The sequence below is a fragment of the Coregonus lavaretus genome (assembly GCF_964263955.1).
Source record: "Coregonus lavaretus genome assembly, chromosome: 1".
Taxonomy (NCBI): domain Eukaryota; kingdom Metazoa; phylum Chordata; class Actinopteri; order Salmoniformes; family Salmonidae; genus Coregonus; species Coregonus lavaretus.
Genome location: NC_139988.1, coordinates 38,852,642 through 38,880,575, shown reverse-complemented (window position 1 = coordinate 38,880,575; position 27,934 = coordinate 38,852,642). Strand labels below are relative to the sequence as shown.

Below are 27,934 nucleotides of genomic sequence, written 5' to 3'. Positions count from 1 at the left end.
CATTTGTGACCAAGAAGGAGTTATGGATGAGCAGCAGCAGTTGTCTTCCAACAGTGAAGTCATCAAAGCGAGCCTTGAAGTTATCCATCAGCTTCTGGATGAAATCAACATGGTTGGAAACATCTTTGTCTCCCTGCGTTTGCACCAGAAGATTGGGGAGGTGGACAAGCTCTCCCTGGAGATCATTCTTGAAAAGCTCAACTTTCTTCTGGAAAGCCCGGACTGCTGTTATCATATCACACGCTGTGTTGTCCCATCCCTGCAGCTTAACATTCAGTTGATTAAGGTGTGATGTAATGTTTGTCAAAAATGCAACTGTTTCCATCTTCTCCTCATCTTCCAAAAACTCAGAAAACTGATATGCCTTGTCACTCTTTTGCTCTGATAAGAAAGCTTTGATTTCCTCCTGAATGGCCCAAAAGCGTTCCAAAACTCTGCCTTTGTGAGCCATCTGACATTGTTGTGCAGTAGTAAGTCATCAAAACTGGCATTGATCTCTGTCAGAATGCCTAGTAGAAGGCGGTGTTGTAGGGATGATGTTGCTCTCAAAAGGTTGATCAGTTTCATTATTGTTGTCATGACCTCAGAATACTATTTTCTCAGACTGGCACACAGGACAGATTGATGGATGATGCAGTGATATGATGTCAGGTCAGGGTGGTCCTCTTTCAAACGTGCAACCAGTCCCCTTCCTCTTCCTATCATGGCTGGAGCACCATCTGTGGTGATGGATACCACTGACTTCAGATCTATCCCCCTTTTTGTCAGCATCCCTTTGATGGCCTCATGGATATCCTCTCCCCGTGTGTGTGATTCTAGATTTGTTAAGAAATGCATGGTGCATTCTGAATGGCCTCATCAAGTTGTGAAGTTAACTCTTGAACTAATATTTCAGTTCTTCTCATTGCTGTGGAATCTGACAGTGGGACAGTTTGATATTTTCCTTTTTGTTTACTATCAAGCAAGGTCTCAGCAACTTCACTCACGCATTCTTTAACCATGTCTGCGTCAGTAAATGGCTTTTTGCGTTTTCCCAAAACCCAAGCTATTCTCAGTGAGCACTCCATTGCACGTTCTTGGGCTGTCAGGGAATGCACAAGAACTTTGGTGGACATCGCATATTGGGCTTTGAGCTGATTTATTTTTCTCGTTCTCACCTCTGTGTTTTGGGGATACGTTTGCTCGAAATGACTGTGTTTTGTGTCATAGTGGTGCTTCACATTGGCACTTTTCACGAGCGCTACGGACTCTGAGCATATCAGGCACATTAGTTTTGAACTTGTTGCGGGGAGAATGAATGCGTACTTGTCTGTCCACTCGTCTTTGAAAATGCGATTTTCGCTATCAACTTTTATTTTCTTTGAACAAGCCATCCTCACATTCACAATGTCTATCTACGGACGTATTTCTGTGTGTGTCTGCCTGCTGCTTGCTCCCAGTCCCAACACCGTCTTTCACTGTCGAAGATATTTGCATATACAGTGGGGAGAACAAGTATCTGATACACTGCCGATTTTGCAGGTTTTCCTACTTACAAAGCATGTAGAGGTCTGTAATTTTTATCATAGGTACACTTCAACTGTGAGAGACGGAATCTAAAACAAAAATCCAGAAAATCACATTGTATGATTTTTAAGTAATTAATTTGCATTTTATTGCATGACATAAGTATTTGATATATCAGAAAAGCAAAACTTAATATTTGGTACAGAAACCTTTGTTTGCAATTACAGAGATCATACGTTTCCTGTAGGTCTTGACCAGGTTTGCACACACTGCAGCAGGGATTTTGGCCCACTCCTCCATACAGACCTTCTCCAGATCCTTCAGGTTTCGGGGCTGTCGCTGGGTAATACGGATTTTCAGCTCCCTCCAAAGATTTTCTATTGGATTCAGGTTTGGAGACTGGCTAGGCCACTCCAGGACCTTGAGATGCTTCTTACGGAACCACTCCTTAGTTGCCCTGGCTGTGTGTTTTTCGGGTCGTTGTCATGCTGGAAGACCCAGCCACGACCCATCTTCAATGCTCTTACTGAGGGAAGGAGGTTGTTGGCCAAGATCTCGCGATACATGGCCCCATCCACCCTCCCCTCAATACGGTGCAGTCGTCCTGTCCCCTTTTCAGAAAAGCATCCCCAAAGAATGATGTTTCCACCTCCATGCTTCACGGTTGGGATGGTGTTCTTGGGGTTGTACTTATCCTTCTTCTTCCTCCAAACACGGCGAGTGGAGTTTAGATCAAAAAGCTCTATTTTTGTCTCATCAGACCACATGACCTTCTCCCATTCCTCCTCTGGATCATCCAGATGGTCTTTGGCAAAATTCAGACAGGCCTGGACATGCGCTGGCTTGAGCAGGGGGACCTTGCGTGCGCAGCAGGATTTTAATCCATGACGGCGTAGTGTGTTACTAATGGTTTTCTTTGAGACTGTGGTCCCAGCTCTCTTCAGGTCATTGACCAGGTCCTGCCGTGTAGTTCTGGGCTGATCCCTCACCTTCCTCATGATCATTGATGCCCCATGAGGTGAGATCTTGCATGGAGCCCCAGACCGAGGGTGATTGACCGTCATCTTGAACTTCTTCCATTTTCTAATAAATGCGCCAACAGTTGTTGCCTTCTCACCAATCTGCTTGCCTATTGTTCTGTTGCCCATCCCAGCCTTGTGCAGGTCTACAATTTTATCCCTGATGTCCTTACACAGCTCTCTGGTCTTGGCCATTGTGGAGAGGTTGGAGTCTGTTTGATTGAGTGTGTGGACAGGTGTCTTTTATACAGGTAACGAGTTCAAACAGGTGCAGTTAATACAGGTAATGAGTGGACAACAGGAGGACTTCTTAAAGAAAAACGAACAGGTCTGTGAGAGCCGGAATTCTTACTGGTTGGTAGGTGATCAACTATTTATGTCATGCAATAAAATGCAAATTAATTACTTAAAAATCATACAATGTGATTTTCTGGATTTTTGTTTTAGATTCCGCCTTTTACAGTTGAAGTGTACCTATGATAAAAATTACAGACCTCTACATGCTTTGTAAGTAGGAAAACCTGCAAAATAGGCAGTGTATCAAATACTTGTTCTCCCCACTGTATTTATGCGATTGGATGAGACCCGGCTCTCTTCATGAGACTAATTTGCATAAATGCACGCGACTGGATAGGACGCGGCCCAAGGCTGGTGTTTCTTCACCACTGCTAGAGACAGAGAGAGGCTACGCTGCACTTGGGAAACGGCGCCCGGTCGATCATGTTTGAAAGCAATCTGAAATTAATTTACTGACTGTTTGGTGCTGTTCGGTCCGTATTGACCCTTTTCTGGGTCCGGACACGGACCGCGGTCCGCCATTTGAGTATGAATGGGCTAGGCCATCAGAAGATAGATAAAGACATCTGCCATTCAACTGTATTAGGGTAAAGGTTTGGAGTGACAGTGGAATCAACCAATTACATTTTGACTTAATGAGTGGGACCGTTAATACAAAAACGTATGGACATTTCTGCCTTCTTGAAGGCCAGCACATCACTGCGCAATAGCCAGCAGTAGTTTTCCCACGGTCTAGTTTGCAGCGGTTTGCAGAGGCTACAGCAGGTGTTATCAAAGAGGATTGGTTAGCTTCTCTCTTTTCAAGAATAACTTTCAACAAGAAGCTAAGTTTCAAATGATCATCATCTGGTGAGTGGAACTGTGTTTTTTATTGCAGCGCGCTTCTTGTTGTCAGCCATCTCTTTGAAAATATGTTATGTGTGTGTGAAACATTGCATTTAAAGTGGAACTGACAGCATTTTAGCAACATGAAATCTTATTAAAATCTGTTCATATACACCCCCAGGAAGAATATGACACTTATGTTTTATTAATTATATATATATATATATATATATATATATATATTTTTTTACAAGCGACCACTTAGATTTTTTTTCATACATTTTTTGAATGTTTGGGAATTACATACTGTATAGCGTGCGTTTGGACAATTAATAGACAATGCAGTAAATAAAATGGAATAAAAACATCTGTCTTTTCCAGGACCGGAGTCTACACAGACCGGTGCACTATAGCCAATCAGAGCTACAGTAGACCTTTATACAAACAAGCCATTTGCCACATGGGACTGCCATCATTCATTTTGAACTGGACTGTGTGTTTACAGGCAGTTGCAACAGTGCGACTTTAGATCATTAGAAGGCATTCGCCAAAAGCCACAAAATACACCTGAATGAATTTCTGCAAATATGTTAATACCACGGGAGTCCTCTTAGATTTGGGAACTTTACAGTCCTATTGATCAAACAACCATGAAAAGGTAGGCTCTATCTCCCTCAGTTATGCACATCAACAACAACAAGTTCAACAACTAATGCTAGCCAGAGCAAGATGCGCTCAAATCTTACGAAGGAACATTAGATAAACCCTCTCAAACCTTTTCAGCTAGTTGGCCGTCAAAATTGCACTGATAAACGAAGAGGAATTGTAGCCTCCTCGTCCTTATGCAGCTTGCCTGCCAATGCATGCCTGTGCACACCAAGCACCCAAGCTAACTGGCTAAAGTTGGCTAGCTTGCTAGCTAGCTATTTCCAGACACAAATGAGAGAACACCTCAGTCTGACCATTTTACTCGACGTAGCAGAGCTGGTTAGGCTGTTTACATGTTATCTAGAGTGTTCTTGACTAACTATTAGTTTTTTTTGCCTACGTTTACTGACACCGGTCATATTCAGCAGGTGTTGCACTTTTGTTGTTCTGCTCTGGCACACTCAGACAAGAGTTCTCTGAAATTGGAGTAGATAGCCAGAGTGAATTTGCGAACGCAATAAATATGCTAACTGTATAACAGTCGTTCAAGTTCCTGCTAGCTAACCAAATGACACCTGCATCTATCTAGCTAGCGCTCTGGTAGGAGGATGTCATGTCATTCCATTGGAGGAGTGGATGAGTGACTGACTTTTTCCCCTCATATCATTTTTCGGTGGCTATACACAGCTAGAGATGCAGGTGTCATTTATCTATCTAGCAAACGTTAGGCTCTGTGTTTTTAGCTTGCTACATAAATAGATACGCTAGCCTATTAGCCACATTATGACTGACTTGTGATCATTGCCCTTGGTAGTTTGATTGTATTGACATTCCCAGCCTTAGTTACATTCGTCTGTTTTTGTCCAGAATATTGAGTCATTGAAACTGAAACAGTGCATCGTGAATGGAGGCAGCAAACAATGTACCTGGACAGCTGTGATTTACATTTCAATGTACCAAGAAATGTATTGGTGAATTGTACTAATCATGCTGTCACGGTTTCGGCCGAGGCTGCTCCTCCTCCTTGTTCGGGCAGGCTTCGGCGGTCGTCGTCTCCGGAGTACTAGCTGCCACCGTTCAATGTTTCATGTTTGTTTGGTTTTGTCTGTTTGTAACACCTGTCCCTTGTTAGTGTTTGATTGTGTTCCCTATTTAGTTTCGTTATTTTGGGTCAGGTGTTATGTGTGATTGTTCTTGTCAGCTGTACGTGTTCATGGGATTTTTGACTCTCGTTTCTGTGTATTTGGAGAGTCCGCACTGCGTGCGCTTTTCCTTGTTTTACGCACTGTGTTGTGTGCGTTTTTGTCGTTATCGCCTCCCGGTTGGGTTGGCTATTTTCTCCTGTTTGGAGTTATTTTGCACCACTAAAGACTGTTGACGAACTCTTGTGTGCCTGCGCTTGATTCCCTACACCACATCCACACTCAGCGTTCGTGACAGAATCACACATCACCCATGGAATCAGCAGGAGCGACCGCGCCAACAGCAAGCATGGAGGAACGTCTTCGTGGGCAGGAGGACCGGATTAACCAGGTCTGTCATGCCCTGGAGGGGGTGATGAACACTCTCCACCGATGGGAAACCAGCGGGGTACCCACGACCCCACCTACCGAAACATCCCCATCGGTCAGTCCTCCTGTCCCACTTACGGAACCCAGTGGGATTCGGCTCTCGCTCCCGAGGGCGTACGACGGCTCCGCTGCCGGGTGTCAAGGGTTCCTGCTGCAAGTGGAGCTCTACCTCGCCACCGTACACCCGGCGCCCTCGGGACACGAGAGCGTCTCAGCCCTCATCTCCTGTCTCACCGGCAAGGCGTTGGAGTGGGCCAACGCCGAATGGAGGAGAATGGACGCCGCTAGCACTACCTATGCGGAGTTCTCCCGCCGCTTCCGTGCTGTGTTTGACCATCCACCGGAAGGGAAGGCGGCGGGGGAGCGTCTGTTCTACCTCCGACAGGGGATGAGGAGCGCCCAGGACTTTGCTTTAGAATTCCGGACTCTAGCGGCCGATGCAGGGTGGAATGAGCGGGCCCTCATAGACCACTTCCGTTGCAGCCTCCGGGAGGACGTCCAGAGAGAGTTGGCGTGCAGGGACACCTCGTTGACATTTGACCAACTTGTCGACATGGCCATTCGGCTGGATACCCTGCTCGCCACCCGTGGACGTCCCGGGTGGGGTTCGCCCATTTCACCCTCCAGCACCTCCGAGCCGAGTCCTATGGAGCTCGGGGGTGCTGGCGCTAGAGAACGGAGGAGTAGGAACCCGAGGGGGGCCGTTCCCTGCACTAACTGTGGCCGTGGAGGGCACACCGCGGCTAGGTGTTGGGGAGGGTCCCCCGGTGGAGGAGAAGGCAGGTCACGCATTGGGGGGTCCCCCCAGGTGAGTAGGCGCCCTACTTACCCAGAGCTTTCTGTCGTTCACCTAACGTTACCTGTTTGTTTTCCACAGGTTGCACCTCGTTCCCAGCATAAGGCGCTGGTAGATTCAGGCGCAGCTGGGAATTTTGTAGATCGCCAGTTCTGTGTAGAGTTAGGGATTCCCCTCCTTCCCGTTGATAAGCCTTTCCCTGTTCATGCCCTAGATAGCCGTCCGTTAGGATCTGGGTTGATTAGGGAGGTCACGGCACCCCTTAAGATGATGGCGCAGGAGGGTCATGAGGAGACGATTCAGCTCTATCTGATTGACTCTCCTGCGTATCCGGTAGTGCTGGGCCTTCCCTGGTTGATGACCCATGACCCTACTATTTTGTGGCGAGAGAAAGCTCTTAAAGGGTGGCTTGCCCAGTGTGAGGGGCGGTGTCTGGGTGTTTCCATAGGGGCGACCTCGGTGGAAAGTCCGAATCTAATGCCAGCACTGCATATTCCCCCCGAGTATGAGGATTTGAAACTGGTGTTTAGTAAAACTAGGGCGGCGCAGCTGCCACCTCATAGACGGGGGGATTGTGCGATAGATCTCCAGTCAGGAGCAGCTCTCCCGCGGAGCCATGTGTATCCCTTGTCTCAAGAGGAGAGGAAGGCAATGGAGACGTACATCGCTGAGTCTCTGAGACAGGGATACATACGGGCCTCCACTTCACCCGCTTCCTCGAGTTTCTTTTTTGTGAAGAAAAAGGATGGAGGTCTGCGCCCGTGTATTGATTACCGCGGTCTCAATCAGATTACGGTGAAGTACAGCTATCCACTTCCTCTGATTGCGACTATGACGGAGTCATTGCACGGTGCGCAGTTCTTTACAAAATTGGATCTCAGGAGCGCATATAACTTGGTGCGCATTAGAGAGGGCGATGAATGGAAGACAGCGTTTAGCACGACTTCCGGACATTACGAGTATCTAGTCATGCCATATGGGTTAATGAATGCTCCCTCAGTCTTCCAATCCTTCGTCGATGAGATTTTCCGGGACATGCAGGGACAGGGAGTAGTCGTGTACATCGACGATATTCTGGTGTACAGTCCTACCCGAGCAGAGCATGTAGCCCTGGTGCGCCGAGTATTGAGGAGGCTGTTGGAGCATGACCTATATGTCAAGGCAGAGAAATGTCTGTTCTTTCAGAAGTCGGTCTCCTTTCTGGGTTATCAGTTGTCTGCGTCAGGGGTGAAGATGGAGGTAGACCGGGTGTCAGCTGTGCGTAATTGGCAGACCCCAACCACTGTGAAGGAGGTGCAACAGTTCTTGGGTTTTGCAAATTATTACCGGAGGTTTATCCGGGGTTTTGGACAGGTGGCAGCTCCCATAACGTCTCTGTTGAAGGGGGGTCCGGTGCGCTTGCGTTGGTCAGCTGAGGCGGACAGGGCTTTTGGGAAACTGAAGGACCTGTTTACCTCGGCGCCGGTGTTGGCGCATCCGGATCCCTCTTTACCTTTCCAGGTAGAGGTGGACGCGTCAGAGGCCGGTATAGGGGCCGTTCTTTCCCAACGTTCTGGCACACCACCTAAACTCCGTCCCTGTGCGTTTTATTCGAAAAAGCTCAGTCCGGCGGAGCGGAATTATGACGTAGGAGACAGGGAGCTGTTAGCCGTGGTACAGGCCCTAAAGGTGTGGCGGCATTGGCTTGAGGGGGCTCAACACCCTTTCCTCATTCTAACTGACCACCGTAACCTGGAATACATCCGGGCAGCTAGGAGACTGAATCCTCGCCAGGCCCGCTGAACTATGTTTCTAGCCCGGTTTGTGTTCAAAATTACTTACATCCCTGGGTCCCAGAACGGGAAGGCAGATGCTCTGTCTCGGCGGTATGACGCGGAGGAGAGGTCCGTTGAGCCCACTCCCATACTACCAGAGTCCTGTCTGGTTGTACCGGTGGTGTGGGAGGTTGATGCCGAGATCGAGCGGGCGTTACGTACCGACCCAAGTCCTCCACAGTGTCCAGTGGGTCGGACGTACGTTCCGTTCGAGGTACGCGATCGCCTCATTTATTGGGCTCATACGTCCCCCTCCTCTGGACATCCGGGTATCGGCCGGACAGTTCACTGCCTTAGCACGATGTACTGGTGGCCAACGTTAGCTAGGGATGTGAGGATTTATGTCTCCTCCTGTTCGGTGTGTGCCCAGTGTAAGGCGCCCAGACATTTGCCCAGGGGTAAGCTACAACCCCTGCCCGTTCCACAACGACCCTGGTCCCACCTCTCGGTGGATTTTGTTACCGACCTTCCCCCCTCACAGGGGAATACTACCATCCTGGTCGTTGTGGATCGGTTCTCGAAGGGCTGTCGTCTCCTTCCCATGCCGGGTCTACCCACTGCCCTACAGACCGCTGAGGCTCTGTTTACCCATGTCTTCCGGCATTACGGGGTACCCGAGGATATAGTGTCTGATCGAGGCCCCCAGTTCACCTCCAGAGTGTGGAGAGCGTTTATGGAACGGTTGGGGGTTTCGGTAAGCCTTACCTCGGGTTACCATCCGGAGAGTAATGGGCAGGTTGAACGTGTTAACCAGGAGGTGGGTAGGTTTCTGAGGTCTTATTGCCAGGGCCGGCCGGAGGAGTGGGCGAGATACGTTCCGTGGGCCGAGATGGCACAGAACTCTCTCCGCCACTCCTCCACCCAACTAACCCCTTTCCAGTGTGTGTTAGGGTACCAGCCGGTTCTGGCACCTTGGCACGAGAGCCAGATCGAGGCCCCTGCGGTGGATGAATGGGTGCGGCGCTCGGAGGAAACATGGAACGCTGCCCACGTACATCTGCAGCGGGCCATCCGTCGGCAGAAAACGAGCGCCGATCTCCACCGCAGTGAGGGGCCTGTGTACGCACCTGGAGATCGAGTCTGGCTCTCGACCAGGAACCTGCCCCTCCGCCTGCCCTGCCGGAAGCTGGGTCGGCGGTTTGTGGGGCCATTCAAAGTCCTGAGGAGGTTGAACGAGGTGTGTTACAGGTTAGAACTGCCTATTGACTATAGGAATATTAACCCCTCGTTCCATGTGTCTCTCCTCAGGCCGGTGGTAGCTGGTCCACTCCAGGAGTATGAGATAGAGGAGACTCCTCCGCCCCCGTTGGACATCGAGGGGGCTCCGGCGTACACTGTGAGGTCCATCCTTGATTCGAGACGCCGGATGGGGGGTCTTCAATATCTCGTGGAGTGGGAGGGGTACGGCCCGGAGGAGCGGTGCTGGGTGCCAAGGAGGGACATATTGGACCAGTCCCTGCTGACCGAGTTCCATCGGGGTCATCCTACGCGCCCTGCTCCGCGTCGTCCGCGTCGTCCCCGAGCCCGGGGTCGGCGCACGGCTGGAGCCGCGCGTCAAGGGGGGGGTACTGTCACGGTTTCGGCCGAGGCTGCTCCTCCTCCTTGTTCGGGCAGGCTTCGGCGGTCGTCGTCTCCGGAGTACTAGCTGCCACCGTTCAATGTTTCATGTTTGTTTGGTTTTGTCTGTTTGTAACACCTGTCCCTTGTTATGTTTGATTGTGTTCCCTATTTAGTTTCGTTATTTTGGGTCAGGTGTTATGTGTGATTGTTCTTGTCAGCTGTACGTGTTCATGGGATTTTTGACTCTCGTTTCTGTGTATTTGGAGAGTCCGCGCTGCGTGCGCTTTTCCTTGTTTTACGCACTGTGTTGTGTGCGTTTTTGTCGTTATCGCCTCCCGGTTGGGTTGGCTATTTTCTCCTGTTTGGAGTTATTTTGCACCACTAAAGACTGTTGACGAACTCTTGTGTGCCTGCGCTTGATTCCCTACACCACATCCACACTCAGCGTTCGTGACACATGCATTGAACTGCATTCATCTATTCTGCCAACAATGCCTTAGTGTACGTCATGGAATGTTGAGTCAAATAGAACCTTTTTTATAAACCTATTTTAATTTGGTTTTGTAGCATAAACTGGGAATTTGATACATTTAACTGATATTATGATTGTCTGATCGTTTCATATCTGCACAGTAGTTAAAACGCTGTCAGTTCCACTTTAAACTTTAGGTCACCAGTTGATTTTGTACACGGTCATACCTAGTTATAACCAGTTATAAACATAGGCGAGTACATCATTAAAAACTGTAATAACTGTTACACCGAGTCGTGGCTGAACGAAGACATGAATAACATACAGCTGGCGGGTTATACACTGTATCAGCAGGATAGAACAGCAGCCTCTGGTAAGACAAGGGGTGGCGGTCTATGTATATTTGTAAACAACAGCTGGTGCACGATATCTAAGGAAGTCTTGAGGTTTTGCTCGCCTGAGGTAGAGAATCTCATGATAAGCTGTCGACCACACTATCTACGAAGAAAGTTTTCATCTATATTCTTCGTAGATGTATATTTACCACCACAAACCGATGCTAGCACTAAGACCGCACTATATGAACTGTATATGGCCATAAGCAAACATGAAAACGCTCATCCAAAGGCGCCGCTCCTAGTGGCCGGGGACTTTAATGCAGGGAAACTTAAATCAGTTTTACCTCATTTCTACCAGCATGTTAAATGTGCAACCAGAGGGAAAAAAAAACTCTAGACCACCTTTACTCCACACACAGATGTGTACAAAGCTCTCCCTCTCCCTCGCCCTCCATTTGGCAAATCTGACCATAATTCTATCATCCTGATTCCTGCTACAAGCAAAAACTAAAGCAGGAAGCACCAGTGACTCAGTGAATAAAAAAGTGGTCAGATGAAGCAGATGCTAAGCTACAGGACTGTTTTGCTAGCAAAGACTTGAATATGTTCCGGGATTCTTCCGATGGCATTGAGGAGTACACCACGTCAGTCACTGGCTTCATCAATAACTGCGTCGATGACGCACTTATTATACGTACATACCCCAACCAGAAGCCATTGATTACAGGCAACATCCGCACTGAGCTAAAGGGTAGAGCCGCCGCTTTCAAGGAGCAGGCCTTTAACCCGGAAGCTTATAAGAAATCCCGCTATGCCCGCCGACGAACCATCAAACAGGCAAAGTGTCAATACAGGAATAAGAACGAATCGTACTACACCGGCTCCGACGCTTGTCGGATGTGGCAGGGCTTGCAAACTATTACAGACTACAAAGGGAAGCACAGCCGCGAGCTGCCCAATGACACAAGCCTACCAGGCGAGCTAAATTACTTATATGCTCGCTTCAAGCAAGTAACACTGAAACATGCATGGGAGCATCAGCTGTTCCGGACGACTGTGTGATCATGCTCTCCGTAGCCGATGTGCGTAAGACCTTTATACCGGTCAACATTCTCAAGGCCGCAGGGCCAGACGGATTACCAGGACGTGTCCTCCAAGCATGCACTGACCAACTGGCAAGTGTCTTCACTGACATTTTCAACCTCTCCCTGTCTGAGTCTGTAATACCAACATGTTTCAAGCAGACCACCATAGTCCCTGTGCCCAAGAACACAAAGGTAACCTGCCTGAATGACTACCGACCCGTAGCACTCACAACTGTAGCCATGAAGTGTTTTGAAAGGCTGGTCATTGCTCACATCAACACCATTATCCCAGAAACCGTACACCCACTCCAATTTGCATACCGCCCCAACAGATCCACAGATTATGCAATCTCTATTGCGCTCCACACTGCCCTTTCACACCTGGATGAAAGGAACACCTCTGTGAGAATGCTATTCATTGACTACAGCTCAGCGTTCAACACCATAGTGCCCTCAAAGCTCATCACTAAGCTAACGACCCTGGGACTAAACACCTCCCTCTGCAACTGGATCCTGGACTTCCTGACGGGCCGCCCCCAGCTGGTAAGGGTAGGTAACAACACATCCGCCACACTGATCCTCAACACGGGGGCCCCTCAGGGGTGCGTGCTCAGTCCCCTCCTGTACTCCCTGTTCACTCATGACTGTATGTCCACGCACGACTCCAACACCATCATTTAGTTTGCCGATGACACAACAGTGGTAGGCCTGATCACCGACAACGACGAGACAGCCTATAGGGAGGAGGTCAGAAACCAGGCCGTGTGGTGCCAGGACAACAACCTCTCCCTCAACGTGATCAAGACAAAGGAGATGATTGTGGACTACAGGAAAAAGAAGATGACCGAGCACGCCCCCATTCTCATCGATGGGGCTGTAGTGGAGCAGGTTGAGAGCTTCAAGTTCCTTGGTGTCCACATCACCAACAAACTAACATGGTCCAAGCACACCAAGACAGTCGTGAAGAGGACACGACAAAACCTATTCCCCCTAAGGAGACTGAAAAGATTTGGCATGGGTCCTCAGATCCTCAAAATGTTCTACAGCTGCACCATCGAGAGCATCCTGACTGGTTGCATCACTGCCTGGTATGGCAACTGCTCTGTCTCCGATGCAAGGCACTACAGGGGGTAGTGCGTATGACCCAGTACATCACTGGGGCCAAGCTTCCTGCCATCCAGGACCTATATACCATGTGGTGTCAGAGGATGGCCCTAAAAATTGTCAAAGACTCCAGCCACCCTAGTCATAGACTGTTCTCTCTGCTACCGCACGGCAAGCGGTACTGGAGCGCCAAGTCTAGGTCCAAGAGGCTTCTAAACAGCTTCTACCCCCAAGCCATAAGACTCCTGAACATCTAATCAAATGCCTACCCAGACTATTAGCCCCCCCCCCCCCCCTTTTACGCTTCTGCTACTCTCTGTTTATTATCTATGCATAGTCACTTTAATAACTCTACCTACATGTACATATTACCTCAATTACCTCGACTAATAATAATAATATAATAATATGCCATTTAGCAGACGCTTTTATCCAAAGCGACTTACAGTCATGTTTATAAAACTGCATTGTTGGTTAAGAGCTTGTACGTAAGCATTTCACTGTTGTATTCTGCGCATGTGACAAATAAAATTTGCTTTGATTTGAATTGGGAGATCTCCTTCAAACCCTCTGCACCTTGATTTAACAGTGATCTACGTTCTAAAAAAGCTGCTGTGCATAAACTGGAAAGAAGATGGAGGAAAACAAACCTATCTGTGCATGCCCTGGCATATTATCAGACTGCACACTATACCAATCTCATTGCAATGTCTTAATTCACATAATGTGCCTAATTCCCTGAAAACTGCCTCCATTACACTGATCTTGAAAAAACCTTGACTTGACCCCAGACCAATTTTGTTTGGTATAACAGAATCGTTCAAATGGACACCGAAAGACATTGAGACATTATTTTACTGTAATAGAGGAGACGCTACCCTTTTTATGTCTCAACTCCTCAAATTGGAAGCGCTGCTTCAAGGCCTCTTTGCCAAAGGGCCTGAAGCGGTCTCTTGTGTAGCTTTGCAGGATGGCGGGCTCTGAGTGGTAGGTAGCCAGCACAATCTCTGGTAATTAGCCACATTTTGGAAAGTTAGCTAGCTAGCTGCCTACTTGCAGCACCGATGGCTGGCTAGCTAGCTAGCTTGTTCTTGGGAAACAAAATACATTTATCAGCTAGCATTTATTATACATGTGTTGTGTCATCAAATTTGTTTTTTAGAAACTCTGATATTTAGCTAGCTAGCTAGTTGTCTGACTAGCTGTTTGAATGGCAGCCCATGACATTGATTGGCAATTGCTAACTAACTAGCTAGATCATACAGTATAACTCATTATCAGTATTCGTGATTATTATTTACATTTTAGTCATTTAGCAGACACTCTTATCCAGAGCGACTTAAAGTAGTGAGTGCATACATTTTCATACATTTTTTATACTGGTCCACCGTGGGAATTGAATCCACAACCCTGGTGTTGCAAACACCATGTTCTACCAACTGAGCTACACGGGACACATTTACATCAATGTTTATTCCCCAGATATACAAGTGTCATCTCCACATCATGTCAGTATCATTTATGTCATTTCTTAAAAGGAAAAGGACTTAGAAAAGCCATGTATGTAGCTTGTCATGCATTCAGTAAGGGTTGTGAACTGATGTCATCCACGCATTCTATTGCCAGAATATGACACCTTCAACAAAAAGTCGGAATGACGGCCAAAATGTCGTGATGTACAAAAATGTTGTTGAAGCTTATTTAAGTCTAAATGGAATTTATATGGATACCTTTGCCTATCACCTTTAATGGGGCAATCTGCAGTTGCTACATAAATTTTTTGACATATAAATGAATGATATGTAGCCTACCCATTGATTCTTGAAGAAGATAACTTATAAAGTCCTTATGAGCTTAGTTCATCTGTAATACCCCATCAGAACCCAAAATATAAGCTTGTTTCACTACAATGTTTGTAAACAAAGTAAATGTCAACAAACACTGTTTAGCCTCAAAACATGGTTCAAAGTATAATTTTGATATCATGAATGGTCAGTCCTTGATGGTCAGTCCCTGCTCGTCGAACATCTCATTCCAAATAATGGGCATTAATATGGAGTTGGTCCCCACTTTGCTGCTATAACAGCCTCCACTCTTCTGGGAAGACTTTCCACTAGATGTCAGCCACAAGAGCATTAGTGAGATCGGGCACTGATGTTTGCTTATTAGTCCTGGCTCGCAGTCGGCATTCCAATTCATCCCAAAGGTGTTCGATGGGTTGAGGTCAGGGCTCTGTGCTGGCCAGTCAAGTTCTTCCACACCGATCTAGACAAACCATTTCTGTATGGACCTCGCTTTGTGCACAGGGGCATTGTCATGCTGAAACAGGAAAGGGCCTTCCCCAAACTGTTGCCACAAAGTTGGAAGCACAGAATCGTCTAGAATGTAATTGTATGCTGTAGCGTTAAGATTATCCTTCACTGGAACTAAGGGGCCTAGCCCGAACCATGAAAAACAGCCCCAGACCATTATTCCTCCCTCACCAAACTTTACAGTTGGCAATATGCATTCAGGCAGGTAGCGTTCTCCTGTCATCCGCCAAACCCAGATTCGTCCATTGGAATGCCAGATGGTGAAGCGTGAGCGTGATTCATCACTCCAGAGAATGTGCTTCCACTGCTCAAGAGTCCAATGGCGGTAAGCTTTACACAACTCCAGCCGACGGTTGGCATTGTGCATGGTGATCTTAGGTATGTGTCTGGCTGCTCGGCCATGGAAACCCATTTCATGACGCTCCCGACGAACAGTTCTTGTGCTGACGTTGCTTCCAGAGGCAATTTAGAACTCGGTAGTGAGTGTTTCAGCACTCAACGGTCCCATTCTGTGAGCTTGTGTGGCCTACCACTTCACGGCTGAGCAGTTGTTGCGCATAGACAATTCCACTTCACCATAACAGCACTGTCAGTTGACCGAGGCAGCTCTAGCAGGGCAGAAATTTGACGAACTGACTTGTTGGAAAGGATGCATCCTATGACGGTGCCACGTTGAAAGTCACTGAGCTCTTCAGGAAGGCCATTCTACTGCCAATGTTTGTCTATGGAGATTGCATGGCGGTGTGCTCGATTTTATACACCTGTCAGCATCGGGTGTCTCACATGAGAGAAGCTGTGTTAAAATAAAAACACCACAAATACTAGGTACCTGCAGGAATAAGGAATAAACAGCCCAAGGAAAGAGTAAGAGAAAAGAAGAGAAGAGAGAGGGGCTTCACATTCTGTTTTCCTATGTCAATCAAAGTGAATCAGTTACTGTATTTAGGGGAAAATAACCATTTTCAGGTACATTAGAATTAATACTGACAACCACTCTACAATATGTCTTCCACACCCTATTTTTAACCAAATCTCTATGTTTGATTAAATGGCATGATATAGAAGTGTTCAGATACTTTTTTTGTGATTTCACTTGGTTTTGAGAAACTTACCCCACTAGCGATAGACCTCCGCAGGCTCATTTGGCAGTATGATGGCACACAGAAAACATGAACAAAGTCTCCAAAAACACCCAAGTAAACATTTTTTGAAACTGCAAAGCTCCCAGTATAGTAATGCAGGTCTTTAGGTGTTGTACACATGAAATTGTGTCATTCTTAACTTTATCCGAAATGTAATATTTCATTTTGTTAGATTCGATACTTTTCCATGAGCGTGCATTTTCGTTCCCATTGTGGTGATACTGATGTTTTCTCAGGACAATGCTTTCTACAGTGTCCAAATAGAGCCAAATAAATATTATCCGTTCTCATATTATTATAGCCCATTTAGGACATAACAAATATTTGTTATTATCTACAAAACAGACAAGTGCCATCTTTCATCTGCAGACTGCTTGTACGTGTGCATGTAGTGAGAGGAATGGAAAAGAGAAAGCGTGCGCACGCACGCTCACAGAAAACTATCACTCGAGTCCAACAAAATTGCATGTAATTTCAATAAAAATAGAGATTTGGTTAAAACAAACCAGAACCTGTCTGTTAATGCAGCTGTTCTGAAGGAGTCCACTTCCTCTCACTCCCCTGACTCACTGTAAGTGACGATATGGACTTGATTTGTTCTCAGAGAGATTCATCTAAGCTTGTGCATATGTGGTGGACAGTGGTGAATGCAATTGGCTAGCCGGAAGATTAAAGTAATGCCATTATAATGCATTCAAATCATCTTATATAAGGCCAGGAAGACCTCTAATTGAGAAGCTGGCAGTCTACTTCTCAACAGTAGGCTATAGGAAATCATCAACAGTGCACTATGGAAGCCAGGTGAATCTTACCACAACCACACACACACAAACACACTCGTGTCCTAGGATAAGTTCACACTGCCATCAAGTGGAGTCATAGATGTATTGCAAGACAGCTAAACTAGGATGATGACTGTGATTTGAATTGTCTTGGGAAAAACAGAGTTTTCTGACTCTGTTCTCATTAGTGTTATGAAGCTCTTTTACAACACAGGATAATAAGACGTTTGTCTGGTTAATCCAACGCCAGACGACAGATCATCAAAGCTGTCTGTTAAGATACTTATCTGTCTAGATGTCAGTTCAGGACAGGGCAGGGCAGGGTACCAGGCCCTCTGGAATACCCAGCCCAGGAATTATTCTGCATGTCTTACATCCTTCTTCTGGTCTATGTGCCAGACTGGTATTCATTGTCTATTCCTACATTATAACATGATAGAAAGAGAGTTAGACTCATTCTATTTAATGAGCCAATTCTCTCTATTATCTAATATACCAGATACACTTCAAAGTCAGACTTCCCATGAAGCTAATCAGTCTGCAGACGACTCTCTTTCCCACTCCATTCATATTTATCTCGTTCTCTGTCTAACTCCCTTGCTCCCGCTTTATCATAACTTTCTCTTAACTATTTATCTGGAATAGTCTTAATGATACACAACATTGAATGTGTTGAAGGTTGTTGTGTTTCTACTCAATCTAAACTTCTTTATTAGTGCAACAATGGCTTTGCCCAGTTGCCCACAAGGTGTTGCCCTACATACATGCTTTACTTTGCTGTGTATGCACTGAATCAAATGTTCCAAACTAATGCAGCAAATCTCAAGGATGCTTTGACTTTTCTAATAGGCCAAACAATTATGACACAGTATGTTAGATGGACTTTATCCTACTAAGCCTACCAGACACAATATTTATTTTATTGTAATTGTATCTGTACAATGATTTTCTAGTCAGAAAGTCACCCACTCAGAACAGTTGGCATCCCCAGACAGCTCTCTCATCAATACACACAGTCTCAGTAGTCTTTAAATCACTGTTAGGACAACAGTTCCGTGTCTACATGTAATGGTAAACCCCAGAAGGAGGGAAGAAAATACAAAGCTGATTAACTTATTTAAATCCCTGTCATTAAGCTTTTTAAACATTCCAGAGCCAATGGCACCAGAATGCAGAGAGGAAAACAGGAAAAACAGTCTGATTATCTTCAGGAGATCATATGTGACTTGTAAGGAGCTATGCAGACGTTCCAGAATCTGGGAACCCCGAGGGAGGGAGACCTTGGTTGGGAGTGGGTGGCTGGCAGCCTTGGCATTCCTGTTACCTTTCTGTCCCAAGTCTTTGTTCTCCTAATGCCTATTAAGGATCCAATTAACCAAATATTAGCAGCGGGATCAAGGGCAGGTAGGCATGCTGGGAGGACAAGACTGACACAATAGGGTCAAAGCACGGCGCTTGTAACGCCAAGGTAGTGGGTTCGATCCCCGGGACCACCCATACACAAAAATGTATGCACGCATGACTGTAAGTCGCTTTGGATAAAAGCGTCTGCTAAATGGCATATTATTATTATTATTATTATAAAGGTACACACTGTATCAGGCCTCTGGTGAATAACAACACTAGTCAATCAGATGAAATAAGTATGTATTGTACTGTGCATGATACATAAATGACAGTACATCATTACTAGTCAGTGATACTATATCAAGTGAATGCTAGGTGGAAGATAAGGCAATTGTGGACAATGAAACCCTCCAACGATATTGTCAGTTTTGCCACATCTAAACAATGACTCTCATGACTCTATTTTTGTTCTTACTGTATCTGACCAGCCAGGTAAATATACACTACCGGTCAAAAGTTTTAGAACACCTACTCAGTGTGTTTCTTTATTTGTACTATTTTCTACATTGTAGAATAATAGTGAACACTTCAAAACTATGAAATAACACATATGGAATCATGTAGTAACCAAAAAACTGTTAAACAAATCAAAATATATTTTATATTTGAGATTCTTCAAAGTAGCCACCCTTTGCTTTGATGACAGCTTTGCACACTCTTGGCATTCTCTCAACCAGCTTCACCTGGAATGCTTTTCCAACAGTCTTGAAGGAGTTCCCACATATGCTGAGCACTTTTTGGATGCTTTTCCTTCACTCTGCGGTCCGTCCCAAACCATCTCAATTTGGTTGAGGTCGGGGGATTGTGGCGGCCAGGTCATCTGATGTAGCACTCTATCACTCTCCTTCTTGGTCAAATAGCCCTTACACAGCCTGGAGGTGTGTTGGGTCACTGTCCTGTTGAAAAACAAATGATAATCCCACTAAGCCAAAGCCAGATGGGATGGCGTATCGCTGCAGAATGCTGTGGTAGCCATGCTGGTTAATTGTGCCTTGAATTCTAAATATATCACAGACAGTGTCACCAGCAAAGCACCCCCACACCATAACGCCTCCTCCTCCATGCTTTACGGTGGGAAATACACATGCGGAGATCATCCGTTCACCCACAATGCGTCTCACAAAGACACGGTGGTTGGAACCAAAAATCTCAAGTTGGACTCCAGACCAAAGGACAAATTTCCACCGGTCTAATGTCCATTGCTCGTGTTTCTTGGGCCAAGCAAGTCTCTTCTTATTATTGGAGTCCTTTAGTAGTGGTTTATTTGCAGCAATTCGATCATAAAGGCCTGATTCACACAGTCTCCTCTGAACAGTTGATGTTGACATGTGTCTGTGACTTGAACTCTGTGAAGCATTTATTTCTGAGGCTGGTAACTCTAAGGAACTTATCCTCTGCAGAAGAGGTAACTCTGGGTCTTCCATTCCAGTGGCGGTCCTCATGAGAGGCAGTTTCATCATAGTGCTTCTTGGTTTTTGCGACTGCACTTGAAGAAACTTTCAAAGTTCTTGACATTTTCCGTATTGACTGACCTTCATGTCTTCAAGTAATGATGGACTGTCATTTCTCTTTGCTTAGTTGAGCTGTTCTTGCCATAATATGTACTTGGTCTTTTACCAAAAAGGGCTATCTTCTGTATACCCCCCACCCCCCCTACCTTGTTTAACACTTATTTGGTTAATAAATGATTCCATATGTGTTATTTCATAGTTTTGATGTCTTCACTATTATTCTACAATGTAGAAAATAGTAAAAATAAAGAAAACCCCTTGAATGAGTAGGTGTTCTAAAACTTTTGACCGGTAGTATAGGTGTTTTCATGTGTGTATGAATTTGGTACCCTGGGGCAAACCAAGCGTTGACTCACTATGCTGTTGAGGTGGTCTGAGTCGTCGTAGCGCTCACATGGGTGCATGCTCCGTCCTAGGGGATCCAGATCCTCCTCGTCCCACATGTAGGTGCCCTCTGAGCTGTTGGAGAGGGACAGCTCCAGAGATGAGCTGCTCTGGAGGAAGTCTCCCCTCTCTGGGGACTTGATGCCAAGGGATGCCCTCACCCCCACTTCTTCCTTCTGCCCTGCACAGGGGACACACACAGGTCAAACAGTTCATACTGTACCTTTTACTGACTGTCAGGAATCGCGGGACTGGAGTAGTGTTATTAAGAGCACTAGAGTTGTCAATTGTGGCAACTAGTAATAACAAATCACAACAGTACATTTACATTTACATCATTTAGCAGACGCTCTTATCCAGAGCGACTTACAAATTGATGCATTCACCTTATAGCCAGTGGGATAACCACTTTACAATATGTTTTATTTATTTATTTATTTAAAAAAAGGATTACTTTATCCAATCCCAGGTATTCCTTAAAGAGGTGGGGTTTCAAGTGTCTCCGGAAGGTGAAGACGATGTGATTCTAGCAGGGTTTTTTTTAAGCCTACCTGAGAGGCCCATCACAGCCCAGTCCATGGTCTCATTCAGGAAGCTACGCAGGCGGATCTGAGTGGCAGTACTACCTCTCTTCCTGTTGTCAGGTACATCCCCGTCCCCATCAGTCAGGTTATCAAAGTCATCCAAGAACTCCTCGCTGGTGTCTCCTCGAGAGAGAGATGAGGCTGAGGAGAGAGACATGTCTTCTAGCCCCTCCCCTGTCCCCCTGAGCTGCCCCCCTGAGGTCCTGTCACTGTCACTGAGGGGATCTGGGATGAGGGTGAGGGGGGTTGACTCTGCCCTATCCCCACCCCCCACCCCTCCAGACCTGACCTCCCCTGTCACCCTCCCTGTAAACAGGGGTTTCTGCTGCTTGGCCTGGCCAGACCGTGTCAGTCTATAGCCCAGAGCAGAGGGCTTGTTAAGAACACAGTTGGGGAGGAGAGGCTTTTTCAGGGCACTAGGGGTTGTGGAGGGGGAGCAGGCTGAAGAGGGTCTCCTAGGATACTGAAGCTCCCCCATCCCCATCCCCATCCCCATCCCCAGTCCCAGCCCCAGCGCCATCCCCAGGCCGAGGCCCATCCCCAGGCCCAGCCTTCTGTTCGACATCTGGGGGGGTTTGATGTGGTTTGTCCTGGGTGGTTGTAGCTGAGTGTTGGCCAGAGGCTTGGCCAGCTCCACTGTCCGATTAAAGGAAAAGGAGGATGCCATAGGCAGGTTGGTCGGGGATGGGATCTGCTTGAAGTGGGTGAAACTTTGTGAGCGCACCATGCTGTCCTGCACGATGGACTTAAGGCTGTCACTGGATTGGCAGAGGCTGTCTCTAGAGCTGCTGCGAGGGAAGCTGGAGCTGGCCCGGGGCCTCACCAGGCCTGAGCCTGACCATCTTGAGCCAGCAGTAGCTCCATTCTGGCCTGGTTTGGGGCCCCCACAGAGGGAGGTGCTCTGCCCCTGTCTGGGCCCTGCCTTGGGGCTTGTCTTTGTGGGCTGACGGGGGATGGCCTTGGGGGTAGAAGTAGAGGACACAGACAAACCAGACCTCCTGACCCCCTTAGGGGTGGATGGCGAGGGTTTCTTGATCTCCCTCCCCCCTGTGGAGCGCTGAGTCTGGGTCTTGTCCCCTCGCTCCTCTGGACATGCACCATCTTCAGGGTTAGTGGTGGTGGTGGGAGTACTACCACCGTCTTTTCTCCATTTTAGAGAGAAGGAAGAGGTACCGACCACCCAACTGGGTCTTGCTGGGGGGGTGGTCTTGCCATCTTGGGGTGGAGGGGTGGGCTGGGTGGTTCCATTGGGCAGGGGGCTGGTGACCCCTGTGGCTGGTCGGACCCCGAACATAGGCAGTCTGGACACCATGGCAGGCTTGATGGGAGCCTTCTTTTCCAACAGCTGCCTGCACAGTCATGGAGGTGCACAGTGTCACACAGGGCTGCAGAGAGAGAGAGGGAAAGAGAGAGAAAGAGACACAGAGAAAGAGAGACAGAGAGAGAGAGATAAAATGAAATTTAGGTACTAAAAAAATTGGTACTAAAGTCTGTTTGTCAGACCATGAGACATCCCGAAAATCGGTCTTCTAACGAAAACGTACAGTGAGGGAAAAAAGTATTTGATCCCCTGCTGATTTTGTACGTTTGCCCACTGACAACGACATCAACTTATTTTAATTGCTAACTTAAAACTATTATTCAAGATGAACTAGTGTCAATGTTGATTAATCACAGATCACAATTCTGCAATAAAGAGGGGAAGGGAATTGCTCTCTAATTTGTCTGTGTTTCTGTGTTGTATTCTCAGATAAACATGACCTTTTTGTTCAGTTGTAAGCTCTCCAATTAGTTTTATTTGAATTTCACTCTCTCTCAGGATATCAGCCATGTGAACCCATTTTGTAGCTGATGATAATGGGCCATAGGCCTACAGTATGATGGCATTAGCCTTATGGGCATTTGCAATGCAGCCCTTGACATTGTGCATCTGAAGCAGAGAGAATAGCTTAACTCTCAAACTGTTTACATATTGTTGAGCTATATGTTCTCAATTTAAGAACGACACCAGTAGACAATGTATATGACGCTAATCATTATACCAGAGTTGTACCTTGTGCTGACATGAAATTGTTTAGTGCAAATCCAACCCTTGTAATATAGGTAGTGAAATGTCTGGAAGCAGGAGATGATGGGATCCTTAGCTTAAAACATACACACAAATACTACTACCAAGTTCAATGCCAGATACTTTTCTCCCAGAAGGTCTGAGTGGCACTTGGAGGTGCCACCGTGATAATGAAGATGGTTTGCCAAAGACTACCACAACAATTACATTCTCTACGCTAAATGTTTTTAAATTGTAAAAGAAAGAAAGAATAGTTAGGCTATAAGAAATACATTTTATTCCATGGGGCAAGGCAAAGCAGAGATGACACAAAATATTTGTTATTTCACCCATATAACAATATAGCCTATTATTAAAGTACAGTGTGTTTACAATATCATAAACAATAGTATTTTACATGTTGTTCCAAATTACATTTTATATATTCATACATGTGTACATAAATATATTAATGTGAAACTGTGTTTCTGTTTAATCAGCAGTTATTGCTACACCCTTCATTCAGTTTAAGAGGGAACTTTTGTCATGACGACCATCATATCTGGAAAAGGAAGTAGTAGAAGTAGAAATCGTACTGCTGCAGCATTGCTCATCTTCACAGTGGGAATCCAGTCGACATGGGTGTCTTGATAAAGGTCAGCTGGTGAACCTACTGTACATAAACAACAAATACAAAGCACACCTGATGTTAGAATATCACTTCTTCAGGTCACCTATACCCCAGGCGCCGAAGACGTGGATGTCGATTAAGGCAGCCCCCCGCACCTCTCTGATTCAGAGGTGTTGGGTTAAATGCGGAAGACACATTTCAGTTGAATGCATTCAGCTGTACAACTGACTAGGTATCCCCCTTTCCCTTCCCCTATACCATCAGGGCTGTTGATTGTTTGGTTGTGTTTAATTCATTCAGGTGTTCTAGCTTCATATATAGATTAAATATATTGTTGGCCTGGAACAACCAATAGTCAACACAGCAGGTTGTCCTATGGCAATGCCAAGGTAACGGAATTACGCTGACCTTTAACTTGAAAATGTAAATCAAACAAAAACCATTGATTTCAAAGTTTAACAAACCGTACAACTCTATGCTACTTTGAACAAATTCCACAGAAAATTTTACAAAAACACATTTACAGGAAGAACTATGCAGATACAACATTTGGTAACAGAGATTATATACGGGAGATTATATACAGTAATTATGTTACTAAACTTTGCATTTGCACAGTTTTTCCAGTAAATGTTGTTTGTTTGGCATACATTTTAAAGTGAAAAATCGGAGTCTCAGCATAATTCCGTTCCAGTGTAATTGCCCCTTATTCAATTGAGGCCTTTGTCCTATGCTGTAATGTTCATACATTTTCTCAACAGATTATCATTGTGTCAGTGCCACTGGAAAGTTTTTTTTGGGACAATAATGTCTTCCTCCAGGCTAGATTAACGTAATATTGTACAATTTGTGTATCCCCTTCTCGTAGGCTTAGATTAGATGGTTGAATTCAAGACAAGGTCATTTTTATTGATCTGTTTGTCAGTATCAGCAGAGTAGGCCCTGTCATTTGTCATATCAAAAAATATATTCTGCTAATGTCTCCAGTCATATTAAGTGTAGTAGAATTGCATGAAATGTGTTTATAAAAGGCCAAATATTTCACGTGCAAAGAAAATAAAATAAATGTTTCTGATGTAGCCTGCAGGCCTATGCCACTAAGCGCTCAGCCATGCACAGTGATTAGACTGAGTTATTTTAATAGCCTTGTCACGCCCTGACTCAGGGGACTCATATATGTTGAGTCAGGGTGTGTATATTCTGTGTTGTGTATATTCTATGGTTGTCATTCTAGTATGTATAGTTCTATGTTGGCCGGTGTGGTTCCCAATCACAGGCAGCTGTCGCTCGTTGTCTCTGATTGGGGATCATACTTAGGCAGCCTATTGGCACTGTTGAGTTGTGGGATCTTGTTCCGTGTAAGGTATGTTGTGTGTGCTACCTTGGACTTCATGTTTCATTTCGTTTATAGTTTTGTCGTTGTGTTTATTTGGTTTAATAAACATGTACATATATCATGCTGCGCCTTGGTCTGACCCGTCATTAGACGAACGTGACAGAAGATCCCACCAAACAAGGACCAAGCAGCGTGCCCAGGCGGAGCGGATGGCCATGTCACAGGTGGACAATTTGTGGTCATGGGATGAGATATTTGCGGGGAAATGACCATGGGCTAAGTTAGATGCCCAGGCAGGAGAGGAGCAATGGCAAAACGGAGGAGGCCGGTCGAGGAGGAAGGCCGAGAAGCAGCCCCAAGAAAAAAAAAATTGGGGGGCACACAGGGTGGTTGGCAGAGCCTAGGGTTAGAGCAGAGCCAACTCCCCGTACTCACGCGAAGAGGCGTATGACTGGGCAAGCTCCGTGTTATGCGGAGCTACGTACTGTGTCGCCAGTGCGCCGGCACAGTCCTGTACGTCCTGTGCTTGCACCACGCACGTGCCGTGCGAAGATGGGCATCCAGCCAGGACGGGGTGTGCCGGCTCAACGCTCCTGGTCTCCAGTACGCCTCCTTGGTCCCGCATATCCTGCGCCAGTTCTACGAACTGTATCGCCAGTGCGCGTACACAGCCCAGTGCGTCCTGTGCCAGCACCCCGCACGTGTAGTGCGAAAGTGGGCAGCCAGCCAGGACGGGTTGTGCCAGCTCTCCGCTCTAGACCTCCAGTCCGCCTCCACAGTCCGGCCCGGCCTGTTCCTGCTCCTCGCACCAAGCCAGTGGTGCGCGTTGCCAGCCCGGCCCGGCCTGTTCCTGCTCCTCGCACCAAGCCAGTGGTGCGCGTCGCCAGCCCGGCCCGGCCTGTTCCTGCTCCTCGCACCAAGCCAGTGGTGCGCGTCGCCGGCCCGGCCTGTTCCTGCTCCTCGAACCATGCCAGTGGTACGCATCGCCAGCCCGGCCCGGCCTGTTCCTGCTCCTCGCACGAAGCCAGTGGTGCGCGTCGCCAGTCCAGCCCGGCCCGTTCCTGCCCCTCGCACCAAGCCAGTGGTGCGTGTTCCTAGTCAGGTCCGGCACGTGCCTGCTCCTCGCACCAGACCAGTGGTGCGTTTGTCCAGTCCGGCACGGCCCGTGCCCGTTCCACCGGTGCCTGATCCAGCACCGGTCAGCTGCTCCACTCCGGAGCCAGAGCAGTCCGCTCCACCGGTGCCTGATCCAGTTCCGGTCAGCTGTTCCACTCCGGAGCCAGAGCAGTCCGCTCCACCGGTGCCTGATCCAGCTCCGGTCAGCTGCGCCACTCCGGAGCCAGAGCAGTCCGCTCCACCGGTGCCTGATCCAGCTCCGGTCAGCGGCTCCAGTCCAGACCATGACGTCAGCCCCTCTCCAGGTTCGGGGTCTCCCACACCAGGGTCCAGACAGGGCCTGGCGTATCGTGGGAGGAAGGAGAGGGGAAGCAGCGCGCCGAGGTCCAGACCAGACCAGGGGCGCAACAGGGAGGCGGAGAGTATGAGGTCGTCACGCCCGGAGCCGGATCTGCCTCCGAGGCGGAATGCCCACCCGGCCCCTACCCTGTAAAGTGAAGGTTGTGCGGTCGGAGTCCGCACCTTTGGATCAGCTCCAGACCCATTACTAATAATTTGGATCAGCTCCAGAACAGAGGCTATATCGAGGCAGCACACGCCCACACACAGACGCACAAAGCAGCCCACTACATAATGATAATAATAAGTGCTGTTCTTAATACCCTGCTGCTGCTGCTATACGTGCCACTCCCCTTAAGAAGATAAGAAGGTCAGAGGGTCATGGAGGAGGGGGATTTGCATGTCAGGCTTATCAGACACAGGGATATTGTATGGTAAATTTCTTTCATGTGCGTGTGATGGGATAAGCTGCTAGACAATGTCTCTCTTGTCGCTCGTCCAAGTGTAAGGGCCATGCACACAGGCACCATTGTTTTTTCATTGTCCATCATCAGAGAAATCCCTCAAAAAGATTATGGGAACTATAGAAATTATGGGAACTATAGTGTAATGTGGCTCAAGAGTTGGTCAACTCAGACTATCAGACCATAATGAATTAATTAAATAATGAATAGGGGAGATATGTTAATAGAAGGAAGCCCTGCACGGGCATGAATTTTAAGCCCTACCCATGCCCGCGATGTTCAGGCTCTACCCTACCCAGGCGTGATTGCTTCTGCCAAATTTAAGGCCCGGCCCTGACCGAAACCCGAAATCAGAAATAACTTCCTCCGTTAGTATATCCATTAGCTGCTCCTCTCTGTCTGTCAATCGCTCCCTGCACAGAGTGTGCAAAGCTGTCATCAAGGCAAAAGGTTCCTACTTTGAAGAATCTCAAATATAAAATATATTTTATTTGTTTAAAAAAAAATTGATTACATGATTCCATATGTGTTATTTCATAGTTTTGATGTCTTCACTATTATTCTACAATGTAGAAAATAATACAAATAAAGAAAAACCCTTGAATGAGTATGTGTCCAAACTTTGGACTGGTACTGTATATGTAACAACATATCTGTAAAAAACAAAAATGTAAAAACAAAGTTACTTTTGTCCTTCGAAGAGGGGGGTGGATGGGCCAATAAAATAAAGAAAAATAAAGAGTATGCAAGTGGGATTAGGGTGGTGAGTTTCCCCTTACACCATTAAAAGCATTGAGTGTCTAGAAAAGTCCAATCAATTATTATTATTATTAAATGTTTTGCC

The 27,934-nt window shown here is 46.8% G+C and overlaps 1 pseudogene across 1 annotated transcript in view; it reads right to left on the bottom strand.

The window, feature by feature from the left end:
* LOC311133148 (serine-rich coiled-coil domain-containing protein 2-like) overlaps positions 1 to 26,832 on the bottom strand; it is a 115,706-nt pseudogene extending 88,874 nt beyond the window's left edge. The window contains exons 1-3 of the transcript in view: positions 26,810 to 26,832; positions 21,125 to 22,506; positions 20,546 to 20,754 (exon numbers count right to left, since the gene is read on the bottom strand). The product of the transcript in view is annotated as a serine-rich coiled-coil domain-containing protein 2-like (transcript). The remainder of the gene's footprint in view (positions 1 to 20,545; positions 20,755 to 21,124; positions 22,507 to 26,809) is intronic.
* Between the last annotated feature and the right edge of the window lie 1,102 nt (positions 26,833 to 27,934).